Source organism: Choloepus didactylus, chromosome 5 (assembly GCF_015220235.1).
Source record: "Choloepus didactylus isolate mChoDid1 chromosome 5, mChoDid1.pri, whole genome shotgun sequence".
NCBI classification, from domain to species: domain Eukaryota; kingdom Metazoa; phylum Chordata; class Mammalia; order Pilosa; family Megalonychidae; genus Choloepus; species Choloepus didactylus.
In genome coordinates, this window is record NC_051311.1 from 1,343,176 (window position 1) to 1,360,114 (window position 16,939).

At 54.3% G+C, this 16,939-nt stretch overlaps 1 protein-coding gene across 5 annotated transcripts in view; it reads right to left on the minus strand.

The window, feature by feature from the left end:
• RSU1 (Ras suppressor protein 1) overlaps window positions 1–16,939 on the minus strand; it is a 146,952-nt gene that overhangs the window by 65,866 nt on the left and 64,147 nt on the right. The gene's annotated exons all lie outside the window — the stretch shown is intronic.

The window sequence follows — 16,939 nt, forward strand, 5'->3', positions numbered from 1 at the left end:
ACACGATGACACAGCGAGTTTAATAAAGCCCACTTACAGACAGAGTGCAGCTTTCACAAAACTCAGAAATTTAGGAAAATCTCTTAGAAATGTCATTTAATTAAAAAATTCCTTATTTCTTGCAAATACTATCTAATCAACAAAATTAGCAACCAGCAGAAACAAAGTGAAAAGCAGCTGCTGTCACTTTTTCTGTCCCATACAAACAGAAGAATCAAACAGATAACGTTCCAAGGAAAAACACCCTTTGCTTTAAATCCTGGAAATATGCAAACACAATACAGCTCACATGCTTAGAAAACTGGCTCTTTACTCTGCAGAGATTGTTGTGTCCCAGTAACGAGCTGAAAGCATAACATGGACAAGATGCTTGGCTGGTGGAGGACAGGGGTCCGGGGCCCCCCAGGCTCCCGCAGGGATATGCAGTGCCAGCTCCTGCCGGCAAACCTGGCAGGGGGTTCTCCTCGAGATGCTGACGTGGGCCTCTGTCAGCTCGCCACCCATCAGTACCGACCATCTGCTTCCACTCGAGCACTAAGGATTTCCAGGAAGCGGGCTGCTGGGTGACGAGGATGCACAAGCCTTCCCCAGGAGACATGCAATCACCTGACTCAGAACTCGAAGAACAAAGTAATGTCACCAGGGACGCGCCTCTCGCGTAACTGCTTACAGTTTCTTTCCTGCATTTTTTACCATGACGTCTTCCTCCTATAAACAACTCGAGGCCAGGCTTTATCCTTCTGGAGCTGCGTCAGTCAGTCGTCTGAGCTCTCAGGACGTCCCCACATTCTCCCGTGGCCTGAAACGGGGGCGGCTCACGCAGCTGCGGCAGGTGCAACCTCAGCCCCCGCAGAGCTCGTCACCCCGTTTCCAGTATTTCAGATGGACACACACCGCCCTGTGCCGTCCACCGTCTCCACATCTCCTGGTGTCCCTGTGCTTCTTGAGGGGTAACTTTTCCATGATCTTCCAGTCCCCGTATTCTCTCCTCAGCTGTGCGTAATCCTCTATTTTAAAAGCCACTAAGCTGGTTCTTCTTCAACCCTTTTTGGCCATTTTTGATGGCCTTGTTCCTTGCTCAGTTTTTCCTTTCCACATTTCACAGGCATTTGTTTCATATTCTGCATTTGGCACCTGAACCCCCCGTGTTGTTCACTGTTTTTGTCGACTCGTGTGAATTCTGGCTTGTGTTATTCTGTGCTTGGAAACTTCTGCACTGCTTTGCCGAGTGCTGATATCTTCTGTGGTAATACGCTCACCCCAAGTACACCCGAATCGACACCACTGCCCGAGAGGCTGCTGTTGTCCTGGAACCAACTTCTGAGCATGTGAAGACATGTCCACGGGTCGGGTGCCTGTGACAGCAAGCACACAGCACCTCGTGCGGGCCGAGCCCACCACGCGCTGGACGCAGTCTGAGAGCGACCCTGCAGGCTAGTAGTCCTCCTGAACCCACGGGGTGGACGCACGGCCACCAAACTACAGGACACCAACGTGGCAAAGGTCAGAGGACAGAAACGAGCAGAGGGACCCAACCCCACTGTGCATGGATGGACACACAGACCCCGCTGGGTGTGGACAGACACACACCTCGATTCTACTGGGCAGGGACAGACACACGGACACCCCCATCCCCCATCAGACTACAGCGAACGTGCTCCCCACAGAAGGCGCCGACACCCCACCCCCACCCCACTGCCATCAAACAAGGCATGTCTTATCCAAATTTTAGGAATGAGGAATACTCTGAAGCCTAAATATTAATGATATTACTGCAACTTTTTATGCTGAATAAAGATTTTTGCCCAAAAATTTATACCTTAAATTTTAAAAAACCCGTAATTTTCCCCCAAAGACAGAATATCTTCTAAACCTACAGAAAAGGTCATATTAGGCAAAACAGAAATGATGGACTATGTATTTAGGAGATGCTGATAATGAATATTCCATGGATCATCCTACAAAGGAGACAAATGTCCACTCCAGTGCCACGATTACACAGACAAGAGAATACACTGACCAGGGAATCAGAACCAACGGCTCATCTCGGCAGCTTCGCTGTTGAGAATAATTTAATATGAAAAGCTGGTATTCTGATACACAAAATAGTCAATGGTGAGCCCAAAATATATACTGAGACTATACTGTCTTTGTCCTAGAAATTAATTAATTGCCACTTCAATGGGTGCTATTTTTGAGTCCCGTATATCTGCATTTTGCGGTGCTTGTTCAAGATTAATTTGATCTCATCACCATTTTATCTGTGACTGTTTCATGGATTAGTGTCATAACTCAATTTTTATTCTACGGCTGAGCTCTGTATACTAGTGTATACTGCTGACAACGTGCCAAATTTGCCACTATTCCCTAGAGAGGCCACTGAACTAACCCCAACACGTGACAGGAAGCGGTAAGTTCCATGTGTACGACACACACATGGGAAGGCGTGGACGTGCGCAAACGAAGCAGCTCCGGGGCCAGGCTCAGGAAGCAGGCAACCGTGTCCTGCTGCGATCAAAGGAGGTCATAAAACGCACGCGCTCAGCCCTGTGTGCCGGCCTGACAACCTGCCCCTGACCGTTTCCTGGTCCCCAGCTAGGATGCTGGTGCAGGCCGTGACTGCTTCACCACGGTCCCTGGGGATGAGACTCTCTCTCCACTGAGTGGCAGGAGGGTGCGCCTGGGTGGAGAGTCCGGCACCAGGCCTGGCAGCTGGAGAGCACCCCAGGACGCCCTCCCTAACCCGCTGGCGAGGGGACAACAGGGGTGACGCCTGGGGCAGGGGCTCTGGATAGGGGCTTGTGCTGCTCATGGGCCGGAGCTACATTACCTGGCGACTCCCGACACCTGCTGAGAATACGAGCTCAGGGCAGCAGGTCATGCAAGGGAGGGCGTCACTGTGAGCTCAGGGCAGCGGGCTGAGGGCGTCACTGCGAGCTCGGGGCAGCGGGCTGCACGCGGGAGGGCATCACTGCGAGCTCGGGGCAGTGGGCTGCACGCGGGAGGGCGTCACTGTGAGCTCAGGGCAGCGGGCTGAGGGCGTCCACTGCGAGCTTGGGGCAGCGGGCTGCACGTGGGAGGGCATCACTGCGAGCTCGGGGCAGCGGGCTGAGGGCGTCCACTGCGAGCTCGGGGCAGCGGGCTGAGGGCATCCACTGCGAGCTTGGGGCAGCGGGCTGCACGCGGGAGGGCATCACTGCGAGCTCAGGGCAGCGGGCTGCACGCGGGAGGGCGTCCACTGCGAGCTCAGGGCAGCGGGCTGAGGGTGTCACTGCGAGCTTGGGGCAGCGGGCTGAGGGCGTCCACTGCGAGCTCGGGGCAGCGGGCTGAGGGCGTCCACTGCGAGCTTGGGGCAGCGGGCTGCACGCGGGAGGGCATCACTGCGAGCTCGGGGCAGCGGGCTGAGGGCGTCCACTGCGAGCTTGGGGCAGCGGGCTGCACATGGGAGGGCATCACTGCGAGCTCGGAGCAGCGGGCTGCACGCGGGAGGGCGTCCACTGCGAGCTCGGGGCAGCGGGCTGAGGGCGTCACTGCGAGCTCGGGGCAGCGGGCTGCACGCGGGAGGGCGTCACTGTCAGTCGTTCCCTATGGCAATGGGAACATTTACCCTATGACTGTCCCTCCTTTGTATACTGGAAGCACAGGACGTGTTCTGAGTTTCACAAGTCCACAGCTAGAAGAGAATTTTGCTTTAGGACTGACCACTCCTGTAACTGATTTTGATGGGATTGTGTATTTACCTATTGTTACTGCAACGATTTAAGTTTTTATGATATTGCGATGGGATGAATGTATTTGGATGTCGAAAGAGCATGTCATTTTTGGGTCCAGGGGGTAGAATGTGCCAGTTTGGATGTATTACATCCCCCAAAACTTCATGTTCTTTGATGCAATCTTGTATGGGCAGATACATCAGTGTTGATTAGACTGGAATTCTTTGATTGTTTCCATGGAGATGTGACTCAATCAACTGTGAGTGAAACGTTTGGATAATTTCCATGGAGGTGTGACCTGCCCATTCAGGGTGGGTGTTAGTTGGATCACTAGAGTCATATAAAGGAGTTTGCAGACAGAGGCAGTTCTGAGCAACTGAGAGTGACATTTTGAAGAGGAGCTGCAGCTAAGAGAGGACAAAATGCCCCAAGAGCAACATTTTGGAGAACGCCATTTTGAAACACAACCTGGGAGCAAGTGGATGCCAGCCACGTGCCTTCCGAGCTCACAGAGGTTTTCCGGACACCACTGGCCATCCTCCAGTGAAGGCACCCGATTGTTGATGTGTTTGTTGGACAAGTTATGGCCTTAAGACTGTGTGCCGGTTTGAATGTTATGTCCCCCAAGAAAAGCCATATTCTTTGATGCAGTTTTGTGGGGCAGATGTTTTGGTGCTGATTAGATTTGCATGGAGATGCGCCCCACCAAACTGTAGGTGATAACTGAGGAGATATTCCCATGGAGGCGTGGCTCCACCCATTCAGGGTGGGCCTTGATCACTGGAGCCATATAAATGAGCTGACAAACAGAAAGAACTCAGTGCAGCTGTGATGATGCTTTGAAGTGGAGCTACAGCCAACAGGGGCACTTTGAAGAAATTACAGAAGCTGCAGATGAGAGACAGTTTGAAGATGGCCATTGAAAGCAGACTTTTGCTCCAGAGAAGCTGAGAGAGGACAAATATCCCAAGTGCAACTAAGAGTGACATTTTTGAGGAACTGCAGCCTAGTGAGGAACGTCCTAGGAGAAAGCCATTTTGAAACCAGAACAGACACCAGCCACGTGCCTTCCCAGCTAACAGAGGTTTTCCGGACACCACTGGCCATCCTCCAGTGAAGGCACCCGATTGTTGATGTGTTACCTTGGACACTTCACAGCCTTAACACTGTAACTGTGTAACCAAATAAACCCCCCTTTATAAAAGACAACCCTTTTCTGGTATTTTGCATAATGAGCAGCATTAGCAAACTGGAACAGGAGTGATGACGGATTTACATCTAGAATAGATAAAGAATCTCAGAACTCAGTAATAGGAAAAAAAGGGGAGATTTGAACAGACATTTCACTAAAGAAGATACAGGTATGGCAGGAAAGCACATGAGGAAATGCTCAACGTCAGTCACAAGTAAATGTGAAGTAGAACCACAATGAGAAGCTCCTTGGAATGTGCTAGAATGGCTGAAATTAGAGCAAAAGCAAACAGACTTGGCAAGGACAGGAGGAGCTGGAACCCACAACAGGCTGGTGGGATGGAATCAGCCACCCTGGAGAACAGTCTGGCGGTCACTCAGCGGTCAGATGCCCACCTACCCCAGGGCCAGCCGCTGCCCTCCAGTGGGCGCCCGGGAAGTGAGCGTCACGTCCAGAGCGTGCCCACGAGAGCTGAGCTGTGTAACGCGTCAGTCCCGGGCTGGAAGCAACCAGAGGCCCTCACGGTCAGTGGAGTCGGGGTGGGTGCGTTCAGGGGGCGTCTCTTGAACGCAGCGCAGCAGCGAGGAGTGCTCTGCTGATGGTGCAGCAATGCAGGGAGATCCTGAAACAACCCCACCGAGGGAAAGAAGCCAGGGAAAGGAGCACACACCGCGGTCCACGTTTACACCCTACTCTACAAATCCAGAGGGAGTGGCAGTCAGGAGGGGGTGGGGGGCAGGTCAGGAGGGCCGTGGGCACCACAGCCCAAGGAAATGGGGGGATCGCGGGCGCGTTCCTTGGTGGTGGAGGTTCTAAAGGGATAGAGATGGTTCCGTAACTATATACACAAGCCAGACTTACAAAACCACACGCTTTAAACATATACAGCCTCTAGGTGTCAAACTGCCCCTCGATAAAGACTCTAAATTTAAAGAAACCAAACTGGCCCAAGGCCACGTGGCTGCAACGGGTCCTCGGGGATTTGTCCCAGCCCGGGCCCGCTCCCACCGGGATCTGCACGATGCTGCCTGCCCCGGGGGGGATCGGGAGCCCTGGCCCCATGGGAACGCCTCTGCAGGGCCCCAGTCCCAGGCAGAGCTGTGCACCCTGAGGCCGGGCTGGGGGCTCTGCCGGCTGCGGGCGATCCCCGCTTCCCGCTTTCCAAGAGGCAGCTGCACTTGTCAACAGCAGTGACTCTGGTGTAACGGCCACAGCGCAGCTGCCAACTTTCTCCTTTTTGGTTTTTGAGATGCAGGTAATTAAAACTAATTCACACAATTTCCTGCCTTAGGAAAAACACATAAATTTCACTTTTTTTCTTAAACACTTAATTAACAAAAAACTTGACAAGAATAATTTTGTTTGAACTATAAAAAATTACCTCACTGTTTGGGACACTTTGGGAGCAGTGCTGTGACAGTGCCCCGCGTAAGCCAGCTCTCTTGGCAACCCCCCCATCTGGGGGTCCCCTCGGTGGGGTCTGGGGGTACACGTGGCCACGGCAGGCCCAGAGGTTTGGGGTGTGAGCAGAAGCCACGTACAGCAGGCGGCGCAGACACCTCCGTTTGCTGCTTCCTCACTCTGAGCAGGGTGGACGCCCCCCACGCCTGCCAGGTCTCCTTGGTGGACCCTCCCCACTGTGAGGACAGAGACCGAAGCCCCCCAGCACCAGAGGAGCCACAGCCAGCGCCCAGGTCACCCTCAGAGGAACCCAAAAGCTCCCGGACCCGAACAGGCCAGCGGGCTTGGTCCAGGCTGGGAGGCCCCTGGCGACTGGGATTTCTGGCCAGGAGACTGAAGTTCCAGGTGTGTGTGCGGTGACGCGGAAAGCTGCCGGCCGCCAAAGGCCCTGGGAGCCCACGGAAGCTTCCACAGACAGGGGCGGCACCAGCAGCACCCGGAACCCGAGAAGAGAACCGGGACCGTGTGACATGGGTGCAACTGAGGTTTGTGTACACACTTTCCCCACCACAGGGTCCACGCTGGGGCGCCGGTGCCCTCCCCTTGGGGGGCTCCATTGGGCTGGGGGGAGGAGAAGTCGAGAGCAGCGGGTCGAGCTAGGGGCATTTTAATCTGAGGACGCTGAAATGAGGGACCACAAAGGTGACCCAGAGAGGCGAGCAAGAGCAAAGCTGTCTGGGGAGAAAGACGAGAATGTGGCAAGTGACGGGCACAGCCCCGAAGCCCATGCCGGTGGGCTTCCTCTCGCTGCAGCCCCCTCCTCAACCTCGATCCTCCGGCCATAACCCAAGGCCTTGGCTGTGGCGGCTGCACCTGGGGGTCTCTGGGTGGTGTCCCGGGGTCTCTGGGGCAAGACCCTCGAGCTTCCTCATGTGGCCAGAGCAAGGGGAGGGAGGCTCCCAACGCGGGCCCACGGGTTCTGCCTGGTTTCGGGGCTCAAAGGGGCACCTGGATGGATAAATCCTGGGCTGGCACCAAGGCCGCAGGGAACAAGACCAGGATGGTGGCGAGTGGCAGCCGAGGGTGACTGCGGCTCTTCTGGGCACGGGGCGCTCACTACCCACCCTGCTCCACTCGATGGAACTGGGGTTCCTTGGTGTGCCAGTATGAATGTATTATGCTCCCCCAAATGCCATCATCTTTGATGTAATCTTGTGTGGGCAGACCTATCAGTGTTGATTACATTGTAATTCTTTGAATGTTTCTGTGGAGATGTGCCCCACCCAGCTGTGGGTGATGACTCTGATTGGATGATTTCCATGGAGGTGTGGCCCTGCCCATTCAGGGGGGTCTGAATTAAATTACTGGAGCACTATATAAGCTCAGACAGAAGGAACAGGCTGCTACAGCTAAGAGGCACACTTTGAAGAATATACTGGAATGATAGGAGCTTCAGCTTACAGAGATAGTTTGGAGACGGCCGTTGAAAGCAGACTCTTGCTCCGGAGAAGCTCAGAGAGGACAAACACCCCAAGAGCAACTAAGAGTGACATTTTTGAGGAGCTGAAGCTCAGATAGGAACGTCCTGGGAGAAAGCCATTTTGAAACCAGAACTTTGGAGCAGACGCCAGCCACGAGCCTTCCCAGCTAACAGAGGTTTTCCGGACGCCATTGGCCATCCTCCAGTGAAGGTACCTGATTACTGATGTGTTACCTTGGACACTTTACAGCCTTAAGACTGTAACTGTGTAGCCAAATAAACCCCCTTTTTATAAAAGCCAATCCATTTCTGGTGTTTTGCATCCCGGCAGCATTGAGAAACTAGAACACTTAGGAAGAGCCAACTCTCTATTGGGGCCCCCGAATGGAAGCCTGGGGCTGGTGTGAGCAGGGAGGGGCCGGGGAGGCTGCCGGCCTCAGGCAGAGGGGCTGGGGGTGGCGGGCAGTGGAGACCATGGGAGGCGAGGCCGAGGTCGGCACCTCAGAAGCGGGCTACAAGGAGGGGCCTTGGACGCCTGCCGTGCCCGAGTGGAGGGTCCGCACCTGCAGCGCCAGAACCACCCGGATGAGGGGCCTCAAGCCGGGGCGGCCTGGGGATCCCCAGCACTGCAGGGGCCCTCACCCCGAGGCCCCGGGTGGGTGAGGACGCAGCTGCCCTCGGCGCATCCTTGACCACCCCTGGGTGTCAGCGTGAGGGCAAGGCCCCACCAGGGGCCAAACCACCAGCCCTTGTTTCCTCACGTCCACCTGCAGGGCCGGGGGCCGGGGACTAGGGGCCTGGGGTTCCCCTCTCAGCCGTCCCGGGCCTGGGGCAGCAGCTGCCAGCAGAGGGAACCCAGACACGCGCATCCTAAATCCTTCCAGCACAAGCTGCACAACCCTCAGCACTTGGCCCGAGCGGAGCCTGCAGCCTTGGATACAGGAGGGCACTTGCGGGCGGGCCGGACGGGACCGGAAAGGACCCCTGTGGCCTCGGCGCCTCTCCCCAGCCAGGCGCTAACTTAAGACTGATACGGACACTTCTGCTCTGCCAGCTTGATGACTAGGTTTATCTCTGCTGCACTGTCAATTAAACTTATAAATATAAAGCAGATGCTATCTTCAGAACTCTTACAAAATACACTTCCAAGACTTTAAGCATTTAAAAAAAAAAGACTTTTATTGACAAATTTACATTTCTTAAGAATTATCTAGAATTTAGTACCAGAATAAATTTGCTAGTTGCAAGACGTTCTATTAAAAGAGTAGAGGAACAGATTAAAACACTCACAATCTCACATAAACTGTCTGAAACACACACACACGCATGTCATTCTAGCCTAGAGCCAAAAGGCTTTTAAAGGGAGAGAAGGAACAAAACAAACCCTGTCTCCTGCCCCGTACCCCATAACACCCACCTGCTGTGCAGCGAGAGAAACAGCCTGCAGCTCACCCCGTCCCCGGGGTGCGGCCCCCAAGTCGGGGAGGGTCTCTGTCCTAACCCTGGAGGCCTTATGGAGAGAGAGCCACAGGGAGGAGACGAGCATGAGGCAAGTAGCCTGGAAGAGAGAGGAGAGGCAGTGCCAGTGCTGGGGAAGCCAGGCACCCCGGGGCTGCCAGCGGGCAGAAGCCAGCCCTGCACCGCCAGACTGCAGCCAGCGCACTCCGGCCACTGCGCAACGGCCAGGAAACTGGGCCAAACCCTCAGGCCCCTTCAGATCCAGAAACACCAATTTCTCAACACTTAAAATCACAAAAAAGAAACTCGGTGCAGAAGTCCAGCTTTCTGGTTTCTTCTTATGCTTCTCTCTTGCTAAGTCTCCGTGAAGGGCCCCCTTCGCGTTTCCCATTGGATTCCAAAGGAAAAGCAGCCACAGGTCGCCCCAGGGCCCGGCGGCGCCTGCAGGTCCCCGAGAGCTAGGACAACGGGTCAGGCCTTGGCGAGAGCTTTCCTCAGGCCCCTGACAACCCCGGCCCTTCTCTCTGAAGACCGGACGTTGCCTGGAAGGTTCGGGGTTCGGGGCGCTTGGCCGAGGCGCAGCTGGCGAGGGAGGAGGGTGGGGCCCGGGCTTCGCAGGCGTAGCTGCCGCCTGGCCGTGTCCTCTGTGACCCCTTCCACCTTTGGGGACCAAATGGTGACTATTTTTAAATTTGATTTAAATCTTTAAATTTGTGTTTAATTTCAATTTTAAATCTTAAATTTGATTAATCTTAAAAAGTGAACACAGGTGCCGAATGGAGCATCCAACAGGCACTGAAGGGTGTGGCGTGAAGAGGTGCCAAGGCTGTCCCCGGACCACCTGCCTTCCTGGCTTTCTGTGCGCCCTCTGGAAGATCCCGGAAGATCCCCCACAGGCGCCCACACGGTCGCTCGGGCCCCAGGGACCACGGCCTGAGGGGTGACCGGGGACACTCCCGCCCCCGAGAGGCGGCCCCTGTGCCGTGGGGGAGCAGCCTGGCTTCCCGCCTGGGGGTGGTGAAGAGGGGGCAGCCGCAGCCGCCACCGACGCGGTGCGCTGAGGACGCGAGCGAGCCCTGCGTGCTGCCCACGACGCGCGGAGACAGAGACCTGCACTCGGCCCTGCTGGGCGCCGGCACGTGCCGTCCCTCAGACACCAGCAGGCCTGCTGGGCGCCCTGCACACCCCAGAGGGGCCTCGGCCGCGGGAGGCTCGGCCGCCTGGGTGAGACGGGAAGAACGTTCCGGCCTCTGTCCCGGGAGCGCAGGGCCCTGGGGCGCTCACTGCGCCGAGGAGCGCGTTCCCCACGGCTCGAGAGGCGCGAGAGCGGCAGGCTCGGGCACGGCCGGCTCCACGCAGCCCCGGACGGGCCCCCTGCGCCCCTCGTCCTCGGAGGAGCCGGGTGTGGGCGCCGGCCGCGCAGGACGGGCAGGCGCGCATGGCAGCCACCCGGAGCACGGAAGGACAGGCGGACGCTGGGAGGGACGTGTCCTGCCTCCCGTCTGCCCTGCGGTCTCCGTCGCACAGTCGGGCCCGAGGCGATAAAATCTCCCACAGAACAGTCGGCCCCAGCGCGGCCTCGACAGGAGCCCGAGTCCCGATTCCGCCGTAAATATCACCCCCCGCAGCAGCACAGCCTACACGGTCCTTCACACGCCACTTTCTCTGCCCTATTAAGATGCTCGTTGTTTCTTTGATTTATCTGATAATAAATTTTTGATGACTGGGAAGTCTCATAAAATTGCTCTGGTGCTGACTAAACTGATTAATACATCAGCAGAATCGAAAGTGTCAGGAATTCATGTGTGAGCATAAGTTACTGCCAAACATATATTAGCTATTTCATAAAATACAGAATAAAAAGGTTGACCTGATAATTTTATCATGTAACCATTTTCCTGTAACAATTTATATTCAGGATCATCATTGTCTTTCATTGCCTTAAAAAATCAGTAAAATAAATCCAGATGGGGGCCAAATACAAGAATTAAATAAAATTAAACGTTTTCTCAGAAAAGCAAAGGACAGTTGAGAGTTAGGACATAAGCAGGGGAAGGCTCGCGAGGACATCGGACCCAGTGGGCCGGACGCTGTCTCCAGGGGCCCCGCTCCGTGTGGACACGCAGTCTGTAAATACAAACAGCCACGTTTTCATTTTAAAAGGAACCTAGGCTGATAATGGAAACCACCCCCCAGCCCTCCGCCGCCCCTCTCTGGGGCTTTCTCCTCTTTTCCGTCTCGCCACGGCATGTCCCCTGCGCCCTGTGCGGGCTTCTGTTTCAGCAGGGTCCATTCCTGGAAAGACACACGGCTGCTCCACTGGGAGCGGGGCCTGCCCCGTGCCCCCCACGAGACAGGGAGCACCTGCAGGTGTAGGAGGGACATGCAGCTCTGACAGCAGTGCCGGCAGAGCGACAGGGGGCTGGGGGTGCATGGGGGCTCACTGGGCGCCGAGGGGGCTAGCCGGGGTCCACGGGGGCTATGGGAGAAGATGGCTGGGGGACGGGACAGGGTGACAAATTAAACAGGACTCTGGGCATGGGGGTGACGAGAGTTAAGCAAGGTGAGGTCCTCCTTCCCATAAACCTGCAGCGGAAAACCTCCAAAAACCTCGCTGACAATTTCTTCTCTAAGCAAACACTATCTAATTGCACAGAGACCAAAAAGTATATACATTTTGAAGATGATGGAATTTTATACATTCTAAGTGAGACTATTTAAAAATTAACTATTATAATGGAAAACATTGTTTTCTTTTTCTTTTTACGACAAACATTTTTTATACCGTGAGTATTAAAAAGATGTACAGAATAATCTATTAACAACAACAGAATACAACAGGGAAGCTGTTTCCTTAATGCTTGATGAGTAAGTCAGGGCAATAACACATGCCTCTGAATATAATTTATATTTAGCTTTTATCTAATAAAGTCAATAAAAACATTTCATAGTATTTTTCATTCTAAACCAAAATACTTGCCAACACCCTCAACTGCCAAAAAGTACTCAATAAATAAATAAACCCAACCCCCAAAACAAAACAAAAAACTCCAACAAAGCCAGAGCAGAACTCAATAAAAAAACAGCATGTGATAAAACAAGATATTACTGTGTAGAGAATAGAAATTGCAGCTTTGTTTGATTATAAAAGCGCCACTTTTTAATTTATCTTTCAAATAAAAACAGCAAATGCAGGCAATAACTCAGCTGCGGAGAAACGCAGCAAGCACTGAACTTTAAGATTACTGGGCGTTAATACAGGTTATCAATACTTCACTTCATCGAGTAGGTCAACAGTCAATGGTTCAATATGATTCTATCTTGGAAAAACGGAACTAGAGATACCTCCTCCGGAGGAGACACACGGACCCCTTCCTTCTGGGGTGTGTCCTGAGATGAGCTGTGTGTTTCCTTCCATCAAGCGGGACAAAGCACCTGCCCTATTTACCTTAACCTGGCCTCGTAAGGATGGTCAGCAAGGAGGTGGGCCGCGGAGAGGGCCGGGCGGGCAGTGGTCTCCTCTCCACGGCCGCACACGAGAGTGGACGGTTCAGCGAGCACCTCCCGCCTCCCCGACGGGCAGTGTCGATGCCCCCACATGTGCCCACAGCTCCGACGACAGGACCGGCCTGCGGTGAGCCACACGGGGCCTCTCCGAGTCGGGGTCTGGATCCACAGCGCACCAGAGTGCAAAACGCTCCAGAGCGGGCGGGAAATGGCCTGCGGAGCCTCCGGCACCTGCTTCCCACCCCGGGGGGCTCTGCTCTGACCTGCACAGTTTAGGGGGAGGGATCCTGCCTGCCCCTCGCACAGAACCCAGTGCACAGGAAACAGCGAGCGAGACACCTCCACCAAGAAAACGACCGTTTTGGATGTGCTATAAAATTATACAACAGTAAGGCTTCAGAGGCCTGTGAAAACTTCCTACATCACAAACCTGAAATGCACTAAGAAAAACACGAATCACTTGTGGAGTAATCCATAACTAATCATTAAAAGGCAGAAAGGAAAGAGCCTTTTAAATGTAAAGTACGTTAAGTGTCGTGGAAGAACCAGGCAGAGAGAGGAAGTTGCTGTGCTTGTTTTACTGGGTTCACTGGGCTCGCGGCCCCAGCACATCTGCACACGGCCGCGCGGCTGATTCAGGCCCACACGACCTCCTGCCCTGCCTTCCACCGTCCCCGCGGTCAGTGCCCGTGGCCGCCTCGGGCAGCGGGAACAGACAGCTACGGGACGTTAGTCTCCCGTGAGCCTCCAGTGGCTTCGCAATATTAGTTTAATGCTACACATTTACATACAAATCAGTCCAGAGCCATTAAACTTTGAATCATGTATTGTTTCACAGAGAAAACGTGATAACACATTTGTTAACTTAAAAAAAAAAACACACTGATGTAGCATCTATGGAGGAAAATAAATTACCAGGAACAGAATACACTGTATACTTTTAAAAATAAAACCAAATTTATGTCAAAGCTTTGGGGAAAAAATTAGTTCTTCATTTTGATATCTACTATAAAGAAATATTGCTTTTCTGTGACTTAATTTGAGCTATTCTCTGATACATTAATGAAAACATCTCTGCACAGTCCTGTCCATCGTCACTGTGGGAAGTCTGCTGTCGGAAAAGCCCTGGCAGTGCAACCCTCTTCTCCATCCTTCTGGAACCCTCACAAAGCCACCTGGTTGTTCTTCCCCGGGAAATCCTACGGTTTTAGAGTCTTTGTTAGACATGACTTCCCAGGCACAGGGCCGCATCAGCGTTGGTGGCCCCGTGGGGCGAGGGTCTTGGGCCCCCGACTCGGCAGCCAGCAGGGGCGCGGCAGGGGGCAGCCGGCTCACGAGGGCCCCGCGCAGCTCAGCCTTCCAGGAGCAGAACACCCGGAAACGGCGGCGGACAGTGGTGTGACAGCCTCACGGCCACCCCACAGGGTTTCCAGTGAGGGCTGTCTCGGCACTTGGTTGCACTGCTGCCGTTAACTCCCAGAAGAACAGCACGGTCGTCTCTATTTTAGATTTAAAAACCGAAGGAAGAACGGGGAGTGGGGACGCTGACTCGGGGAGCGGAAAGCAGAGGGTCTGGAGCGGACGGGGGCAGCCCGGAGAGGCCCCTCTCTGGCGGCGGCTCCAGCCACACGCATCCACTGAACGTTTCTGAATCTTGAGGTGAATGCACCGGGCTGTACACGGCTTGGGGGAACCAAACTGCGGCCCTCGGAGAAGGGGCCCTCTGGGGTGGGAGGGGCGTCCTCCGTCCTAACTGGGTCCCTGCACCCTCTGAGGTGAAAGGCGGCTGTGAAACCCACGTGCATCTGCAAACGCTGAAGTGCCCACAGGATCAGATCCTCACTAACCCACACACCCACTCGACCCACAGACTCCTACACACCCTGCGGTGGCCCCACGAGTCCATGAGAAATGCCGGCCGGCAAAGTGCAGCCGCAACAGAACCGCCGAGAGCACGTGGCTGAGGCCAAACAGCAGGCCCAAGAGCAAGCTCCTCCTGAACAGGCCCGGAGCTCCGCCAGCCACACCCCCTCACGGTTTCCACTGCCCTCCATGCCAGCGCCCCCACGGCCCCCATGCCAGCTCCCCCACGGCCAAGTTCAACCTTCCTTGACTTAAATCCTCTCAGAGTCCTCTAGCCCTTCCTGAACTCTAAATTTGCTGTTCTGCTGCAGACATCCCACGTCTTCATGGCCTCTGGAGCCTGTGAATCGGCTTGCCCGTCACCCAGCTCTGGACGCAGAGGGGGCTCTGAGGAGGGGCTCAGGCCACCAAGGTCGCCAGGAAGCTTGGCCAAGGCGGAGGGAAGTTCCCAGAGCTCTCACCACTGTCATTTACATAACAGGGAGTTGGGGGAGAGGGATCCATGAGATCTTAAATGCCAAAGCAAAATTAAAATACGTTTTCATAGTATCTCAAAGATATGAAGAAAAATAGGATTTTTTTTTTAATAGGAGAGTGTGTATGTGATTTAAATAAAAAGAGCCAAAGAACTGAAGATCAGGAACTACAGGTTTTAGAACAGCGTCCAAGACTAAGGAACTGAACGAAAACCTTCCTTTGTTACTGTGAGTTCAATGAATAAATTGTGCTGATGGTGCCACATCACAGTTCTTAAAAAGTGGCCAAGTACCTGCTAGTTACAAGAAGACTGTTGCAAGCTGTCTGGGAAAGGTTCTAAAAGTCCTTACCTATGAGAGGTGGCTGCTTGAAAACCGATGGGAGGAGGTGGGTTATTCGTTAGGAAACGGTACGCTAATGTGCATTTATTCACCTACAGGGGGACCGTAAATTTAAAACTCAGTGTGCACTAATACAGTGAAATACAACGGTACACTTTTAAAAAGACAAGCGCTCGCGGGGTCTTGCGCGGCTGTGAGAAGGGGAGGGTCAGACAGGCTGTGACAGAAGGTGGCAGGTGGGGGACCCCGGGGGCTCACAGGCCTCTGGGGACGGAGCAAACGGTGCCGAATGTTGACTTAATCCTACCGAAGTCGAAAATCACAAAAGGTAGGCATGTAAGCAAACTGCTTAGATTATTCCAAACACCACAGGCAGGATGCTGGCGCGCGCGAGAGGACACAGAGAGCAAATGTGCCCGTCACTGAAACGCTGCCCCACAGGCCCTCTCGCACGCCCCAGCAGTGAACGCGACCGGAGCAACGGGCCTCAGCTACCCGGAGTCCTCATCAGGTTCAGGAAAGCAGAAATAGCTTGGAACAGTGCACAACGGTGATCGAGGGCCCAATAAAAATCCATACACTCCCAATTTATCCTTGAAAGGTAAAATTAAAATTAGAAGCACTTTCATATGCAATGTATTCTAATTCTTTGTAAATTACAAACTAATACGAGGTAAATTAAAAACTTATTAAACAACAGAAAAACGAGTATTTCCCCAGTTCTGGATTAATGGGAATTTACGTGTGCATTTTTGTGTACCATCATATACAATAACTTTTTGAAAGGATGCCTTACAAATCCAGCCTCTACACAACTTCGCTTACGACACAGCATCAGGACCTTCCCTGACACTGATGCAGGATTAACAACTGAGAGGAACAACACGAACCATCGGCTACTTTGCCGCTTCCCCTTCCTGCGAGGCCGAGCCTGAGGGCAGCCCCCCGCGGCGGGGAGGCGGACGAGGCCCCCACAGGCAGCTCTGCCCTGACGCGCTGTCTCACAGGGTCTCCGCTGCGCTTCCAGCGGCTTTACACGCCAGACGCCCTGCGGCCCGTCAGTCCCATCGCCCCGACCCGCCGCTCCCACCGGCCGTTTTCCCAAAACCGAAGAGCAAGAGGCCCCTCGCCGAGGGTGGCCCTGACGACCCCGAGAGACGGGGCGTTAAATTCTCCAGTCGCTGCTGGACGCAAACACGGATCTGACTGTGGACATTTTCAAGCCTCTTTTACATGAGTGAAACTGGAGGTGTCGAGATTTCGGCAACCTGGGTCACCAAAGCATTGAAGTGACGACAGTTTGAATTTGGAGGGGGAGGGCCGGAGAAGGAAAACCACCACACGACGACCGCGAAGGCAGGTGGGGTGAGGAGTGGGGGGTGGCGGCGGGAGGGAGGGCTCCGGGAGGTTCCCACGGCCCCCCGATTTCCCACGGTCCCCCGGCGGGAGGAGGGCTCCGGGAGGTTCCCACGGCCCCCCGCTCCGACCGCGGCTGGGGCGCCCTGAC